This window comes from Schistocerca cancellata, chromosome 4 (assembly GCF_023864275.1).
Source record: "Schistocerca cancellata isolate TAMUIC-IGC-003103 chromosome 4, iqSchCanc2.1, whole genome shotgun sequence".
In the NCBI taxonomy this organism is placed as follows: domain Eukaryota; kingdom Metazoa; phylum Arthropoda; class Insecta; order Orthoptera; family Acrididae; genus Schistocerca; species Schistocerca cancellata.
In genome coordinates, this window is record NC_064629.1 from 938,243,057 (window position 1) to 938,259,349 (window position 16,293).

Below are 16,293 nucleotides of genomic sequence, written 5' to 3' on the forward strand. Positions count from 1 at the left end.
AGTGAAGAAGCGTAGCAGTAGTTTTCAGTCAGTTTCGGTGCTGAAGACCGTCATGCAAGAAGAGACTGCATCATGCACAGCCGCACCAAGTCCGCCGCTGTAATGGAATAGCAAGCAGCAGCCTCGGCACCAGAAGACGGAAGCTAAAAGGTATTTGAAGTCTGATTTTTACGTACCCGGGTAACTCTTGAGGACGGGAAGGAAATGGCCTCACATCAGCAGTCACCTGTGAGATGGGATGAAGATCTGACAGCCGAAGATTGGCAAGTGGGAGTCCATTGTTCGAGTCTGGGACACTGGCCTTCCCCCGCCGCGCTGCTCCGCTGGCCGACGCACAACACACGCGGCCGCTTAGAGAAGAGAAACACTGGGACGCCACATCCAAGGTATCACCATCCGATGCACGACTTCGCTCTCAATAATTAAATGGGCCACCACACGAGGCGCATCTCCAGTCAGCTGGGTGAGACGGCGACACGAGATACACACCGCTACGCGTAATCAGACGCCGCCGCCACCGCCGCCACTGCAGAAGGCTACGCAAACGACACAGCTGCCGCTCTCCGAACCAGAACATCCAGTAAGATACGGTTGTACGAAACTTTCAATAAAAGTTATCTTATGTAAAAATGCTGTTTCATTCTACCTCATACCCGAGCCAAGGAAGAACCCACCCTGCCCACATGTTGTTAAGAGAGAAAAATTGATTAATTTAATATTTTCACCCTGACAGAATGCTTTAGAATGCTCATCCTGACAATTGACAGCATCAAAAGAGATAACCCAGTTACATTTAGTGACAGAAGTGTTACATTTAGTATCAGAACTGTTACAGCAGTATAGTTCTTTGTTACTGCTTGAATGATGTTCAGCAGTTTTTCGTGAATAAATGTACAGACAGTATGAGAACTATGTGAATGGTGTATATTTGAATTGTTTCCATGAAGTCATTCAATAAAAAATAATCAGTATTTGCAAAACAGCTTTGTTACTAACTTTTTCAGCACCAAAAACAACTTAAAAGTGGTAAATTATTAACGGGACTGACAAACAAATACCATGTAAGTATCAAACCCTACCATAAATATTGAGAAAGTTCCATGTATCTACTGTAGTTTAGCTGTCTAAAGAGTATATTCTTTGTTTCACCTTTTGATATGATCTGAAATTTCAATGTAGTGCTACAATGAACATTTGGCATCACTATGAAACATATCAGGTATCCTACACTATTGTTGTCTCTACTCTAAAATTCATGCTTTGCTGCTTACATGGTATTGTTCCTTCACTGACAATATTTAATTTAATGAGTTTTTATCCTGTGTTTGCAAGCGTATCTGCCGATGTAAACCCAGTGTTAATGAAATAATATAAAGTATGTCTTCTTTCCTCCAACTGTGAATTTTGCTTTACTCTGTCTGGTCAAAGATGATTATAGCCATATTGAATTATGTGTTTACTATTTTCTTGTATTTGTACAGCACACATTGGCCAAATTTCACTATCAAACAGCAATTCAAGGAACATCAACACTGTAGATGCCTATTACATTCTTACAAGGTTGCTGTATCAGAAGATGGAACATGGCATTGCCAAACATCATGTGGTGTATCAAGATGGTACAATACCAGTTATCCAGTCTACAACTTACTGGGACCTTTTTGTAATGGAGTCTGGAAATTTGTATTGAAGATACTTAAACCTAAGCTTTGGGTTCAAACTAAGCAGCATGCGTGCAGTATGAAAATGTACATGAACTGCCAGATGATATATCCAGTAAGTCATCAGAATGGAAGAAAGTAAAGCACAAACACAAAGCATTATGCACAGAAATGTCACCTACAACAAATGAAGCAAAGTTTCTAAATTCCAAAAAAATTAATATGCTTTATCTTTGTGGCTAAGACCATAAGCTTAAAGTGAGCACAGCTAACTCTCCAGTGTCAAAAAGTGAAACTTATCAATAAAAGCTATGTTTGATGAGCTCAAGTCTAAAATTCCAGCAGTTAGAGTAAAAGTTCTGGAAATAATAAACATTCTGCTGTAGAAAAAAGAAAAAAGAGAACCTGCCACAAAATGTGTGTATATTTTTGTGGATGCTTATCTGAGAAGTATGACCAAAATTGTAAAAAACAATTTTAGCAACACTAAGGTTTGTGGAATCATATCTGGTGCCAAAATTCGAGAAGTCATAGCAGGCTGCGATACTGGAAACACAGAAAATCATTGTGTGGTCATAATATGTTGTACTACCAACATAACTTACAGTGAAGGTTATTATGTTATACAAACGATCAAGGAGAAATTTTCGGCACTTCTTTAGTTTCAAGATATTTGTAGTGAACATTCCAAAGAGACATAACTTGATTAAACAGTCCTGTGCAAATGAGGCTCTCTCACAAATAAACTAAAAATTAACAAAGACTTGCAAGCTTTTTAGTAATACATGTGTTGTAGATGTACAGGTATATAATTTTAGTAGTGAGTTACTTGCTAACCATGTTATGCACCAAAATAGATCAGTAAAAGCAGTAGGTACTGTACCCTTCTAAAGGCAGCAATTATGGATGAAGTACGCAAAATAACTCCACAGTCAGAACCTATTACTCTTAAATGGCTTGTATAATCTCATCGTGCTATTTTACAGGCTCATAATATCCTAAGTGAAACAACTATTGACCAGTATATGAACAAGAACAAGTAAGAAGAAAGACAATTGGACACAACTGTAAATCTGAATTTAAACTAAAGAGCGATGAAATTAGCATATTACTGACAGAAAAGCTACAGAATATCTCAATAATATGCATCTCCAAACACTGGTTTAACTCTGAATTAATTCGCAATCACTTACATGAACTTCTACATTCTAAGCGAAAGTCAAATTTATGCTCCAGTCTCTTGAGTTTGCAGAGAACACACACTCAAACAGTAATAGGCATGGGAAACATGGATGTCAGTGAGACTTAGATAAAACCCATTTACCAGATTTATTGCTACAGTAGCCTGGCTGGATCCAAATCTGTGTGTCAGAACTACATAGCATAAACTTCCTAACAGATACAGTAGACAAGCAAGATATCTGTGCTTGTGTATGAGATGCTATCAGCATACCATGCCATCAATTACGTAAGGAGTACATTCGTGATTCTATCATTAAAGGATATCTATCAACAAATAGGTCAACATATTCTGGAAACCATCAATTTATTTTACTGTTCACATAAAATCATTTCATCCTGGATGCCCACTTAAATGCTGATAAGTACTTACATGGAACATACAGTTTTTTCACACATTTTCTTTGATAAAAAGAAGGTAATGTTCACTTATTATATATTATTATTTAAGCACTGATGTAGTCACACTGTGTTGTGTCACATAGTGATGAGTCCCTTTGCATCAGACATAGTGATGAGTCCCTTTGCATCAGTTGTGTATGCTGTACACAGAAACTGTATGTCAGTGAGTGGATGAGCATGATGTGGCGAAATGAAGTATGTATTTCCCAAACTTCTTCTGAAACTGGACTGTGATTAGGTACTGCCAAAATTACAAATACTTTCTTATTTGTGTTTAATTAGTAAATCATCTCACAATTGATTTTTTGTGAAACAACTATTTTTTTTTTTTTTTACTGTCACTTTCGTCCTGGTCCAAAGATAATTCAGAAATAACCCATTTTAAGCACAACATATCTAATAATAATTCCTTCAGTGTAATAATAATTCCTTCAGTGTAAGATTTAATCTGATAAAACTTACTTGCTCAGATGCAAGGGGTCCTGTTAACGTTTTTGGAAATTGTACATATACATTTGAATCAAGTTTTTTTAAAAGGACATAACTCATCATTTCACCGATTTTCAGTTTTTTGTTGTTTCAGAAACCCGATAGATATCCCTATCGATTAGTTCTAAAAGGGCGTTTCAGATGCCTCACATTGAGCGAGAATTCCAGACCAAAGAGCACTTTTTTTAAAAAAATGGGCATATGTCAGTGACTTCCGTTTCTTTAGAAAAAAAAAAGGTAGCATTGCAAACAGCTGTTTCAGTTTGCCACTTATTTTCTAACCTGTGATATACAGCCTTTGTTCCATTGCTGTTCGGTTGACAATTAGTTCACATCAAATGATGAAATTAGTGACATTAATAGTGTGTGTAGTGGTGATTACGCTGACAAATCATGCAAAAGAAAATGTGGTGCAAATCCATCATCATAGAAGATAAACAAAGTAAAAGCAGCTGGACTCAAGGCTGAAGGTTATGTTAACCACAGAGGAAACTGTGTTGAGGCTAATAAACCTGAATTTTCTTGCAGGTAAGCCACTTCGCTTCCATTATTTTGTTCCATTTTTGTGTTAATGATTCAGCAATACATTATTGTTTCAAAGCTATACTTTATAATTAAAACAATTAATAACAATATTACTGATAGGTAACCAAAGTTGTTTTAAATGGTAGCCTCTATCTTCTTCAGAATGAAGTGTGAAGAAAATTTGTCATCAGTCCTTACATCTATGTTGAAGTCAGCACATATAACCACTTTCTTGTACAGTTTCTCACTTTTTAATTTATGTAGCAATGTATCAAACTTATCTAAAAATACAGAGCTTATATGGTACCCAGGTGTGCGATATATGCTGATAATTAATATGTTATACTCTTTAAGTTCTATACAACAACTTTCAAATGTACCTTCTTGATTCAGATGGCTAAAATTCTGTCTGATATCATAGTCTACCGTGGAATGAACTAGTATGCAAGAGCCTCCATACCCATTGGTCCTACAAAAGCTGGTAGCCAGTTTATAACCTGTAAGTTTATTCAGGAGACATATTTTCAGATTTTAGCCAATGTTCATTAAGGCATATTACTTTCACAGATTGTTTCACTTTTTCTAGCAAAATTTCTATATCATAAAGCTTCCTGATCATTCCTTCAGACAGACCTCTGATGTTTTAGTGCATAATGAAATTACTGCTGCACATATTATTAGGTAGAGGGTCTTTAAAACTAATTTGACTATAAAGTAATGGAACGTCCAACTGAGTGTTGACTGCTTGTTCTGTAGAGGGAAAAAAAGAAAGCCATGTTTTGTCCATTGCAACTGACTACATGCAGAATATAACCCTACCAAAGATTCCAGTTCAGGAGCTTTTCTATTTAAGACAGCTTACTGTTAGTATATTCTGCATCAGTAACATTAAAGAAAAGAAGAGTACATTGTACATTTACCATGAAGGGAATGGCAGAAAATCCCCAGATGATGCCTGATCTTTTTTATCAGATTTTATAGAAGAGGTGCCTCAAAATAAAATAGTGCTCCATTTATTTTCAGATAACTGTGCAGGCCAAAACAAAAATCAGACACTTTCTCGTATCTTCTCTCACTCACAGACACAGGTCAATTTAAGAAAATACAATAGTTTTTCCCTGTGAGAGGTCACAGTTTTTTACCTTGTGACTGTGATTTTGGAATCATCGCAGAATATCTCAAAAAAATTGGTAGAATCTGTTCAGTGCACGAGGTTGCTCATCATATTATAGAGAGTTCTGTACCAGAAAAGTTTGTGGTGAAAGAAGTGGCAACCACAGAAATTCTGGATTTCAAAAGCTGGTGGCCATTGCACTACAAAAAGTATGACATCTCTGAAGAGACTAAAAGCAAACCCAGAAATGAAAGAATTAAGTTTTCAATTAGTACTCTTTATCACTTTGTCTATTCCCGTGAAAGAAGGGGTTACATTAAGGGGTATTCGACAATAAATGGTCTGGTCTGCCACACTTTCTTCATGGCTCTCAGTTCAATGACACCTGCTCCGCCAGCATCACCATTGTACTCTTCTGGGAAAGTTCCCATCAAAAGAGCAAAGATTGAAGAACTGAAGAAAGTCGAACCCTACATTCCTCGAGAGCGCAAGTATTTCTACACAGAACTATTTTATTGACCAGCTGAACCTGAAAATGCCACAGAATAAGAAGAATACATTTTATGTAATGTAGTTGATGACAGTACTGGTGTTATATTTTTTTTAGTTATTATTGTGATTTGTATCATAAACCATTGCTCTCAATAGTATTTTGTATACCTTTGGAAAATAATTACACAAAATTAAAAAAAAAAAAAAAAAAAAAGCAAAGTTTCCTTAATTCTGACAAGAGTTTTTTAATTTAGGATGTATTTTTTTAAAAGGGCGTAAATCGATGAAGTTTATAGTTCAATTACACATAACATAATTACCTAAGGTGAAAATCCTTCTCACATAAACTCATATATTACTGTACTAATCACATAAAACCACCAAAAAGCATCTGTGTTTCATAGTTTGGAATGGACACAGTTTTTTTGTATGTCCCGAAAAATTTACTCAGCTTGAGATACACCCTTTTAAAAAAACTCGATTCATTTATTGTCAGTACACTGTCTAGGACATCGTGTTATAACATTTGTAACAAAAGAATGCTATCATTGTCTTGTTGGTGACAGGCCTCATAGTGAAGGCTGTCATATAATAGGTTGTGTGCATAATGGATTAACACGAATTTTTATGGTATGAATAGCTACAACTACTGTTTACACTGCTAGGAGTCGAGTTTAGGTCCTCAACAAAAATGAAAAGTTTCCTTCGCAACCAACTTTCCACACCACAGTACCTTGCTCTATTGTCAAACCTCACATGAAAAAGTATCTCATAATATGAAATTTCATTACTTCAAGTTTTGCAGTACCATTACGTTACTGCCTTTAGCCCTAAAATCACTTTTTTCCCATACAAATCCCATAGTGCCGAACTGAAAGATATGCTATGAGGCAAGTATTTATGTCTGTCAAAGTGCTCCTGGGTCATCTGCTGACTAACAGCTTTGTTATAATGCAGTGTCTCAGTGTGTTTGCTGAATGGATAACAGGTAGGAAACTGAAAATGTCACATCAGTACAAAAATGTTACCGAGTGATCATTCGAGAACATGTTGTCAATGAAATATACCAAAAACACCCACTTTTTCAAGTAGTACTGTATCTACTGGGTCCAGCTTTTAACAGTTGACAATAATTTTTCGCAGTCCACACCTGACCTATATGACACTCAGAAATTCTTCATGATGGAAAGTTACTTTTACGAGAGGAAGAAAACTGGAACAAGCATACGAAATAGCTCTAGAGCTATCACTAGAATGTGTCATTATTAGTGATCTTCATGGCCAGCCCAAAAAATTGAATTCCTCATTCGAAATAGTAATAGATTCTTAAAATGAAACGCATTTATGGTTCAAACCACAGAAACGATGAATGAAAATACGAGTGAGGCTCCTTACATAGTCAGCAATCGGATAGCTTAACACAGTGAAGCTTCCTCAATTGTGGAAAATTTTGTTGTACCTTTTACTATGGAGATTGAATGTATGCTAGATGAAAAATTAGTGAAATAAGTAACAAAGATTCCACTTTTGAATGACACGGTAGCTCTGTGCGTCAGACATTTAACAACCGGTACAATGAATGAAACTACTTTTCACGTCAAATCGTTCAAATTATCATTACGAATGGATGAATCTAAAGCTGTAGCTGGACTCGTAAGTATTAATAATAATAGGTATCGACATAAAAACCCGTCACTGAAGGATACTTTTTTATGCAATTCTATACTGGAGCTGAAATATTTGGTTTTCTACATTCTTTTTGTGAAGAAAATTAAATATCGTGGGGTAATAAATGTCTCTCCTATTTCAACCCCTTCATCTTCTAAAAAGCATTTTACTGTTGGAAAGTAATCAAACTCATTAGAGCAAATCTTTAAATTTTCTGAAATTCATTTGCTATCTGTACCATGTGCAGCATCATTAGTGGGACTGTCCAGCTGATTAAAAATGCTGCCAAAACTGTTCTAGGAGCCACTGGATGATCCATGGCATTTCCTGCAAAAAAAGAAAAAAAAAGTTTTATCTCTCACATAGTGAGATCATATGGTTGTCTCGAGGAAAGGTACTAAACTGTATTCTTGAGCTAAAAGATGATTTGCATACTTCCTTTTTAGAACACTGGTGAAGTGAAAGGTCAGTTATTTGATAAAAATTGCCTGCTTCAAATTAAGTGATTTTTAACCTTCAAGACAATGAAGTAAATGTCTTTACTGATTTTCAAAAAATTTTTGCTTACAAGAAAAGATAGTATTTCAGAAAAATTATACACTGTATGATCAAAAGTATCCAAGCACCTCCAAAAACATATGTTTTTCATATTAGGTGCATTGTGCTGCCACGTACTGCCAGGTACTCCGTATCAGCAACCTTAGTAGTCATTAGACAACATGAGAGAGCAGAATGGGGCGCTCCGCGGAACTCGTGGACTTCGAATGTGCTCAGGTGATTCGGTGTCACTTGTGTCATACGTCTGTACGTGAGGTTTCCATACTCCTAAACATCCCTAGTACCCGTGATCTAGGGGTAGCGTCTTTGATTCATAATCAAAATGTCTTCAGTCCCGGGTTCGATCCCCACCACTGCCTAAATTTTGATAAATAATCAGCATTGGCGGCCAAAGACTTCCGGCATAAGAAGTCAGCCTCATTCTGCCAACGGCCTTGTCAAAGAGGGTGGAGGAGCGGATAGAGGTTCAGGGCACTCTCTTGTCCTAGGGGTGGGAAATTGCCCCTAAAGGCGGAAGAATCAGCAATGATCAACGACATGAGGATGCAGAAGGCAATGGAAACCACTGCATTAAAGACACGTAACGTGTATCCACAGGACATGTGGCCTGTAATTGAAGAAGTGTCATGATGATCTCTCCATTGGCAAAAGATTCCGGAATAGTCCCCCATTCGGATCTCCGGGAAGGGACTGCCAAGGGGGAGGTTACCATGAGAAGAAGATTGAATAATCAACGAAAGGATAACGTTCTACAAGTCGGGGCGTGGAATGTAAGAAGCTTGAACGTGGTAGGGAAACTAGAAAATCTGAAAAGGGAAATGCAAAGGCTCAATCTAGATGTAGTGGGGGTCAGTGAAGTGAAGTGGAAGGAAGACAAGGATTTCTGGTCAGATGAGTATCGGGTAATATCAACAGCAGCAGAAAATGGTATAACAGGTGTAGGATTCGTTATGAATAGGAAGGTAGGGCAGAGGGTGTGTTACTGTGAACAGTTCAGTGTCCGGATTGTTCTAATCAGAATCGACAGCAGACCAACACCGACAACGATAGTTCAGGTATACATGCCGACGTTGCAAGCTGAAGATGAACAGATAGAGAAAGTGTATGAGGATATTGAAAGGGTAATGCAGTATGTAAAGGGGGACGAAAATCTAATAGTCATGGGCGACTGGAATGCAGTTGTAGGGGAAGGAGTAGAAGAAAAGGTTACAGGAGAATACGGGCTTGGGACAAGGAATGAAAGAGGAGAAAGACTAATTGAGTTCTGTAACCAAGTTTCAGCTAGTAATAGCGAATACCCTGTTCAAGAATCACAAGAGGAGGAGGTATACTTGGAAAAGGCCGGGGATACGGGAAGATTTCAATTAGATTACATCATGGTCAGACAGAGATTCCGAAATCAGATACTGGATTGTAAGGCGTACCCAGGAGCAGATATAGACTCAGATCACAATACAGTAGTGATGAAGAGTAGGCTGAAGTTCAAGACATTAGTCAGAAAGAATCAATACGCAAAGAAGTGGGATACGGAAGTACTAAGGAATGATGAGATACGTTTGAAGTTCTCTAACGCTATAGATACAGCAATAAGGAATAGCGCAGTAGGCAGTACAGTTGAAGAGGAATGGACATCTCTAAAAAGGGCCATCACAGAAGTTGGGAAGGAAAACATAGGTACAAAGAAGGTAGCTGCGAAGAAACCGTGGGTAACAGAAGAAATACTTCAGTTGATTGATGAAAGGAGGAAGTACAAACATGTTCCGGGAAAATCAGGAATACAGAAATACAAGTCGCTGAGGAATGAAATAAATAGGAAGTGCAGGGAAGCTAAGACGAAATGGCTGCAGGAAAAATGTGAAGACATCAAAAAAGATATGATTGTCGGAAGGACAGACTCAGCATACAGGAAAGTCAAAACAACCTTTGGTGACATTAAAAGCAACGGTGGTAACATTAAGAGTGCAACAGGAATTCCACTGTTAAATGCAAAGGAGAGAGCAGATAGGTGGAAAGAATACATTGAAAGCCTCTATGAGGGTGAAGATTTGTCTGAGGTGATAGAAGAAGAAACAGGAGTCGATTTAGAAGAGATAGGTGATCCAGTATTAGAATCGGAATTTAAAAGAGCTTTGGAGGACTGACGGTCAAATAAGGCAGAAGGGATAGATAACATTCCATCAGAATTTCTAAAATCATTGGGGGAAGTGGCAACAAAACGACTATTCACGTTGGTGTGTAGAATATATGAGTCTTGCGATATACCATCTGACTTTCGGAAAAGCATCATCCACACAATTCCGAAGACGGCAAGAGCTGACAAGTGCGAGAATTATTGCACAATCAGCTTAACAGCCCATGCATCGAAGCTGCTTACAAGAATAATAATATACAGAAGAATGGAAAAGAAAATTGAGAATGTGCTAGGTGACGATCAGTTTGGCTTTAGGAAAAGTAAAGGGACGAGAGAGGCAATTCTGACGTTACGGCTAATAATGGAAGCAAGACTAAGGAAAACTCAGGACACTTTCATAGGATTTGTCGACCTGGAAAAAGCATTAGACAATATAAAATGGTGCAAGCTGTTCGAGATTCTGAAAAAAGTAGGGGTAAGCTATAGGGAGAGACGGGTCATATACAATATGTAAAACAACCAAGGGGGAATAATAAGAGTGGACGATCAAGAACGAAGTGCTCGTATTAAGAAGGGTGTAAGACAAGGCTGTAGCCTTTCGCCCCTACTCTTCAATCTGTGCATCGAGGAAGCAATGACGGAAATAAAAGAAAGATTCAGGAGTGGAATTAAAATACAAGATGAAAGGATATCAATGATATGATTCGCTGATGACATTGCTATCCTGAGTGAAAGTGAAGAAGAATTAAATGATCTTCTGAACGAAATGAACAGTCTAATGAGTACACAGTACGGTTTGAGAGTAAATCGGAGAAAGACGAAGGTAATGAGAAGTAGTAGAAATGAGAGCAGCGAGAAACTTAACATCAGGATTGATGGTCACGAAGTCAATGAAGTTAAGGAATTCTGCTACCTAGGCAGTAAAATAACCAATGACGGACGGAGCAAGGAGGACATCAAAAGCAGACTCGCTATGGCAAAAAAGGCATTTCTGGCCAAGAGAAGTCTACTAATATCAAATACCTGCCTTAATTTGAGGAAGAAATTTCTGAGGATGTATGTCTGGAGTACAGCATTTATTTTATTTATTTATTGGTCCGTGGGACCACATTAAGGAGAAGTCTCCATGGTCATGGAACGAGTCAATACATGAGATTATAACACGATTGTAGAAACAGATTAAATGAAATATAAGAAACATATTCAGGCGACACGTCATTAGTTTAAATAAAGAAAATCAAGAATGTAACACTGGAATTTGCTTAATTTTTTAGCTCTTCCAAGAGCTCCTCGACAGAATACAAGGAATGAGCCATGAGGAAACTCTTCAGTTTAGACTTAAAAGCGTTTGGGCTACTGCTAAGATTTTTGAGTTCTTGTGGTAGCTTATTGAAAATGGATGCAGCAGAATACTGCACTCCTTTCTGCACAAGAGTCAAGGAAATGCATTCCACATGCAGATTTGATTTCTGCCTAGTATTAACTGAGTGAAAGCTGCTAACTCTTGGGAATAAGCTAATATTGCTAACAGCAAACGATATTAAAGAAAATATATACCATGAGGGCAATGTCAGAATTCCCAGACTATTGAATAGGGGTCGACAAGAGGTTCTAGAACTTACACCACACATAGCTCGAACAGCCCGTTTTTGAGCCAAAAATACCCTTTTTGAATCAGACGAATTACCCCAAAAAATAATACCATATGACATAAGCGTATGAAAATATGCGAAGTAGACTACTTTTCGTGTTGAAATGTCACTTATTTCAGATACTGTTCTAATGGTAAATAAAGCGGCATTTAGTTTCTGAACAAGATCCTGAACATGGGCTTTCCACAACAGCTTACTATCTATCCGTACACCTAGGAACTTGAACTGTTCCGTCTCACTTATAACATGCCCATTCTGTCTGATTAAAATATCAGTTCTCATTGAATTGTGAGTTAGAAACTGTAAAAACTGAGTCTTACTGTGATTTAGCATCAAATTATTTTCCACAAGCCACGAACTTATTTCATGAACTACATTATTTGATAATGTTTCAATATTACACAGAAGATCCTTCACTACCAAGCTGGTGTCATCAGCAAATAGAAATATTTTTGAATCACCTGTAATACTAGAAGGCATATCATTTATATTAATAAGAAACAGCAGTGGCCCCAGCACCGACCCTTGGGGAACGCCCCACTTAACAGTGATCCATTGGGACTGAACATCATTACCACTCTCAATAGTGCGGAGAATTACCTTCTGCTTTCTGTTCTTAAAGTAAGAGGCGAACCAATTGTAAGCTACTCCCCTTACTCCATAATGTTCCAACTTCTGCAGTAATATTTTGTGGTCAACACAGTCAAAAGCCTTCGTTAAATCAAAGAAAACACCTAACGTTCGCAACCTTTTATTTAATCCGTCCAAAACCTCACAGAGAAAAGAGACTATAGCATTTTCAGTTGTTAAGCCATTTCTAAAACAAACTGTACATTTGACAGCAAATTATGTGAATTTAAATGTTCCAGTAACCTTGTATATACAACCCTCTCGATAACTTTAGCAAACACCGATGGCATAGAAATAGGTCTATAATTATCAGCATTATCCCTGTCTCCCTTTTTATAAAGTGGCTTCGCTACCGAGTACTTTTAATCGGTCAGGAAACCGACCACTCCTAAAGGAAAAGTTACAGATATGGCTAAGTACTGGGCTAACATACATGGAACAACACTTCAGTATTCTGCTAGATACCCCGTCATATCCATGAGAGTTCTTGGTCTTTAGTGATTTAATTATTAACTCAATCTCCCTCGTGTCCGTATCATGGAGGAGCATTTCAGGTAACAGTCTCGGAACACTTTTTTCTACGAGTGCTATATGATTCCCTGTTGGGACTAGGTTTCTATTTAGTTCACCTGCTATATTCAGAAAGTGATTATTAAATACTGTACATATATGCGACTTATCAGTAACACGGACATTCCCACTACGCACTGATTCTATATCCTCGACCTGTCTCTGCAGACCAGCCACTTCCTTTACGACTGACCATATGGTTTTAATTTTATCCTGAGACTTAGCTATTCTATCTGCATACCACATACTTTTTGCCTTCCTAATAACTTTTTTAAGCGCCTTACAATACTGTTTGTAATGGGCTACTGCATTTAGATTGTGACTGTTTCTAACGTTTTGATACAATTGCCACTTTGTTCTACAAGATATTCTTATACCTTTAGTCAGCCACCCAGGCTGCCTGTTTGTGCTAGTACCCTGTTTTGAACGTTCTAACGGAAAGCAACTTTCAAAGAGCATGAGAAAAGTCTTGAGGAAAGCATTATATTTATCGTCTACTGTATCAGCACTATAAACATCTTGCCACTCTTGTTCCTTGATAAGGTTTACAAAAGTCTCTACAGCAACTGTATCAGCTTTCCTAAAACATTGGTAACAATATTTAACGTGTGTTGCAGCACAAAAATCTTTTAGATTTAAAATTTGTGCATCATGATCTCAAAGGCCATTCACCATTCTGCTAACAGAATGCCCTTCTAGTAATGACGAATGAACAAAAATATTGTCTATGGTTGTTCTACTGTTCCTTTGCACTCTCGTTGGAAAGAATACGGTGTGCATAAGATTATATGAATAATGGAGGTCTACCAGCATCCTTTTCCTTGCACAATCACTTATACAATTTATATTGAAGTCACCACATATAACTAACTTTTTGTATTTCCTATAAAGTGAACCAAGAACCTCCTCTAGCGTTAGCAAAAACATTGTGAAATCGGAGTCTGGGGATCTATAAATAACAACAGTAAGAAGTTTAGCTCCACTAAATTTAACCACACCTGCACAACATTCAAACACCTTTTCAGTGCAGTACTTTGAAACATCAATTGACTCAAATGGGATACCGTTTTTCACATACATGGCTACTCCCCCACACCGCAAAGAGCTCCTAGAAAAGCTGCCAGCCAACCTGTATCCTCGTAAAGGAAGCCTCTGAATTATCTCCTTATTTAAGAAGTGTTCAGATATACCAATAATTTCAGAGTCAACATCTATAAGTAGTTCACTAACTTTATCTCTAATACCTTGTATGTTTTGATGAAATATACTAATTCCCTCATTAATCGGATACCTAAGCTTTGTCGAAAGTGGTTTCTTTGTTAGAGAGACTTCCCTTAAGCAGGAATACCTGTCAGCTGACTTCAATCTAAAAAAGGTAAAGCTCTAACACCCACAACTACCGGAATTTTCCCATAAGTGATCCCACCACCCCCACCTATGCTGTCACCTATAAGCTTTGCCAACCTCCCCTTTCCATACCTGTTGAGGTGCAGGCCGTGTCTAGTGAAACCCGTCCTGCTGATAGACTCCACCGACACCACTGAAATGTGACTCATGCCTTCTGTCATTAGCGCACCCCCAAGTCTCATGTTATTATGCCTGACGGCTGTATTAAGATGAGGCCGATCATGACGCTGAAACAGTTCCACGAAATGCACATTCGTGTTGCCAGTCTGAGTGGCTATCTTTTCCAGGTCACCATCTATGTCATACTCCCCATCCCTATCAATACTATTACCAGCCCCACCCACAATCACTACCTGATCCTCTTTTGTAAAATCCCTACATAACCCCCCTATGTTAAAAGTCACCTGAGCCAATCCTGCATTAGGCTCCACAATGCTGGTGACCTGGTACTCACTCCCCAAAACTTCCTGCAACTGCTGGCCTACACCTCTACCATGAGAACTACCTAACAGCAGAACCTTCTTCTTTCTCTTAGACATTAAAACTGTCCTAGACACCGTAACTGCTGAGGTCTGCTGTATACTTCCTACATCTACAGCTACTAGAGATTCCTCTCCACTAGACTCTGACAGTTGGTCATATCTATTGTAAACACCAATAGTAAAACTATCTGAAAATCTTCTTGTCCTAGCAGATCTCTTGCCAACAGCCAGCTCCCATTCCCCAACCCCCTTCTCCCTCCTCATCCTATCTAGCTCCTCCTGTGCGTTTTTCAACTGCACCTGAAGGGCACAGATCTTACGCTCCTGTATGGTAGTGAAACATGGACTGTGGTAAAACCGGAACAGAAGAGAATCGAAGCATTTGAGATGTGGTGCTTGTAACGGAACATATTAAAGGCTTTACTGTACCGAAGTATGCGATACCCTCCAAATTCAACCAGTTTAACGAGTATTTATGATTATAGAAAAGGTATTGTGTATGTTAACAATGATTGCATAACATGTCTCCATAAACAGTCAACCCATTAAATTATACTGAATAACTGACCCACACAAAAGTTAATATCACTTGATCACTGATACAGCAAATGTCATCATGTAAAAACACTAAGTTCATCTTAAATAATTAATATGAAGTACGAAAAATAGTGGCCAACTTAGGTATTTTGGATCTCCTTAAATAAAAATCACCCAGTGAAACCTATTTGTTCACTAGGAGCGTTTTCACTCAGTATTCACGAAATCAATCCTATTTTAGACGAAAACCAATGTAATTCTTAATAATTCATGTTATTTACTTATTTATGCAAATTAGAGAAGTCAATTGACAAACTTCTAAATAACGGCCTTTTTGTAACAAAGAATTATTCTGTCAAGTCAACAAATCTGTCTGTCATTTTAATAACATGTTAAATTATGTCACTCGATGCAAATTAATAACTTTTCTGCACAAATTATGATAACAGATGTACATGTGACTTATAAACTATATCTCTTTTTAGTAGTTCTTTGACAATGTTATAAATACAAGCAGCAAGAAGGGTCGGGGGGCAGTCGAAATGTCACTTTGGTAAAGTGTGTTTCTGTGTTATTGTTTGAGGTGGATAAACAATGCAAAGAACATGTAAAGGAAGTACTACTTTGTGTTGTGTCATGGTCTTTGGTGGACAGTGGAATTAAGGTGGCCACCAGAGAAATAAATATTTTATGTTTACATATTTGTTGGTTTCGCTCGTTCTTTATCAACAAAAGC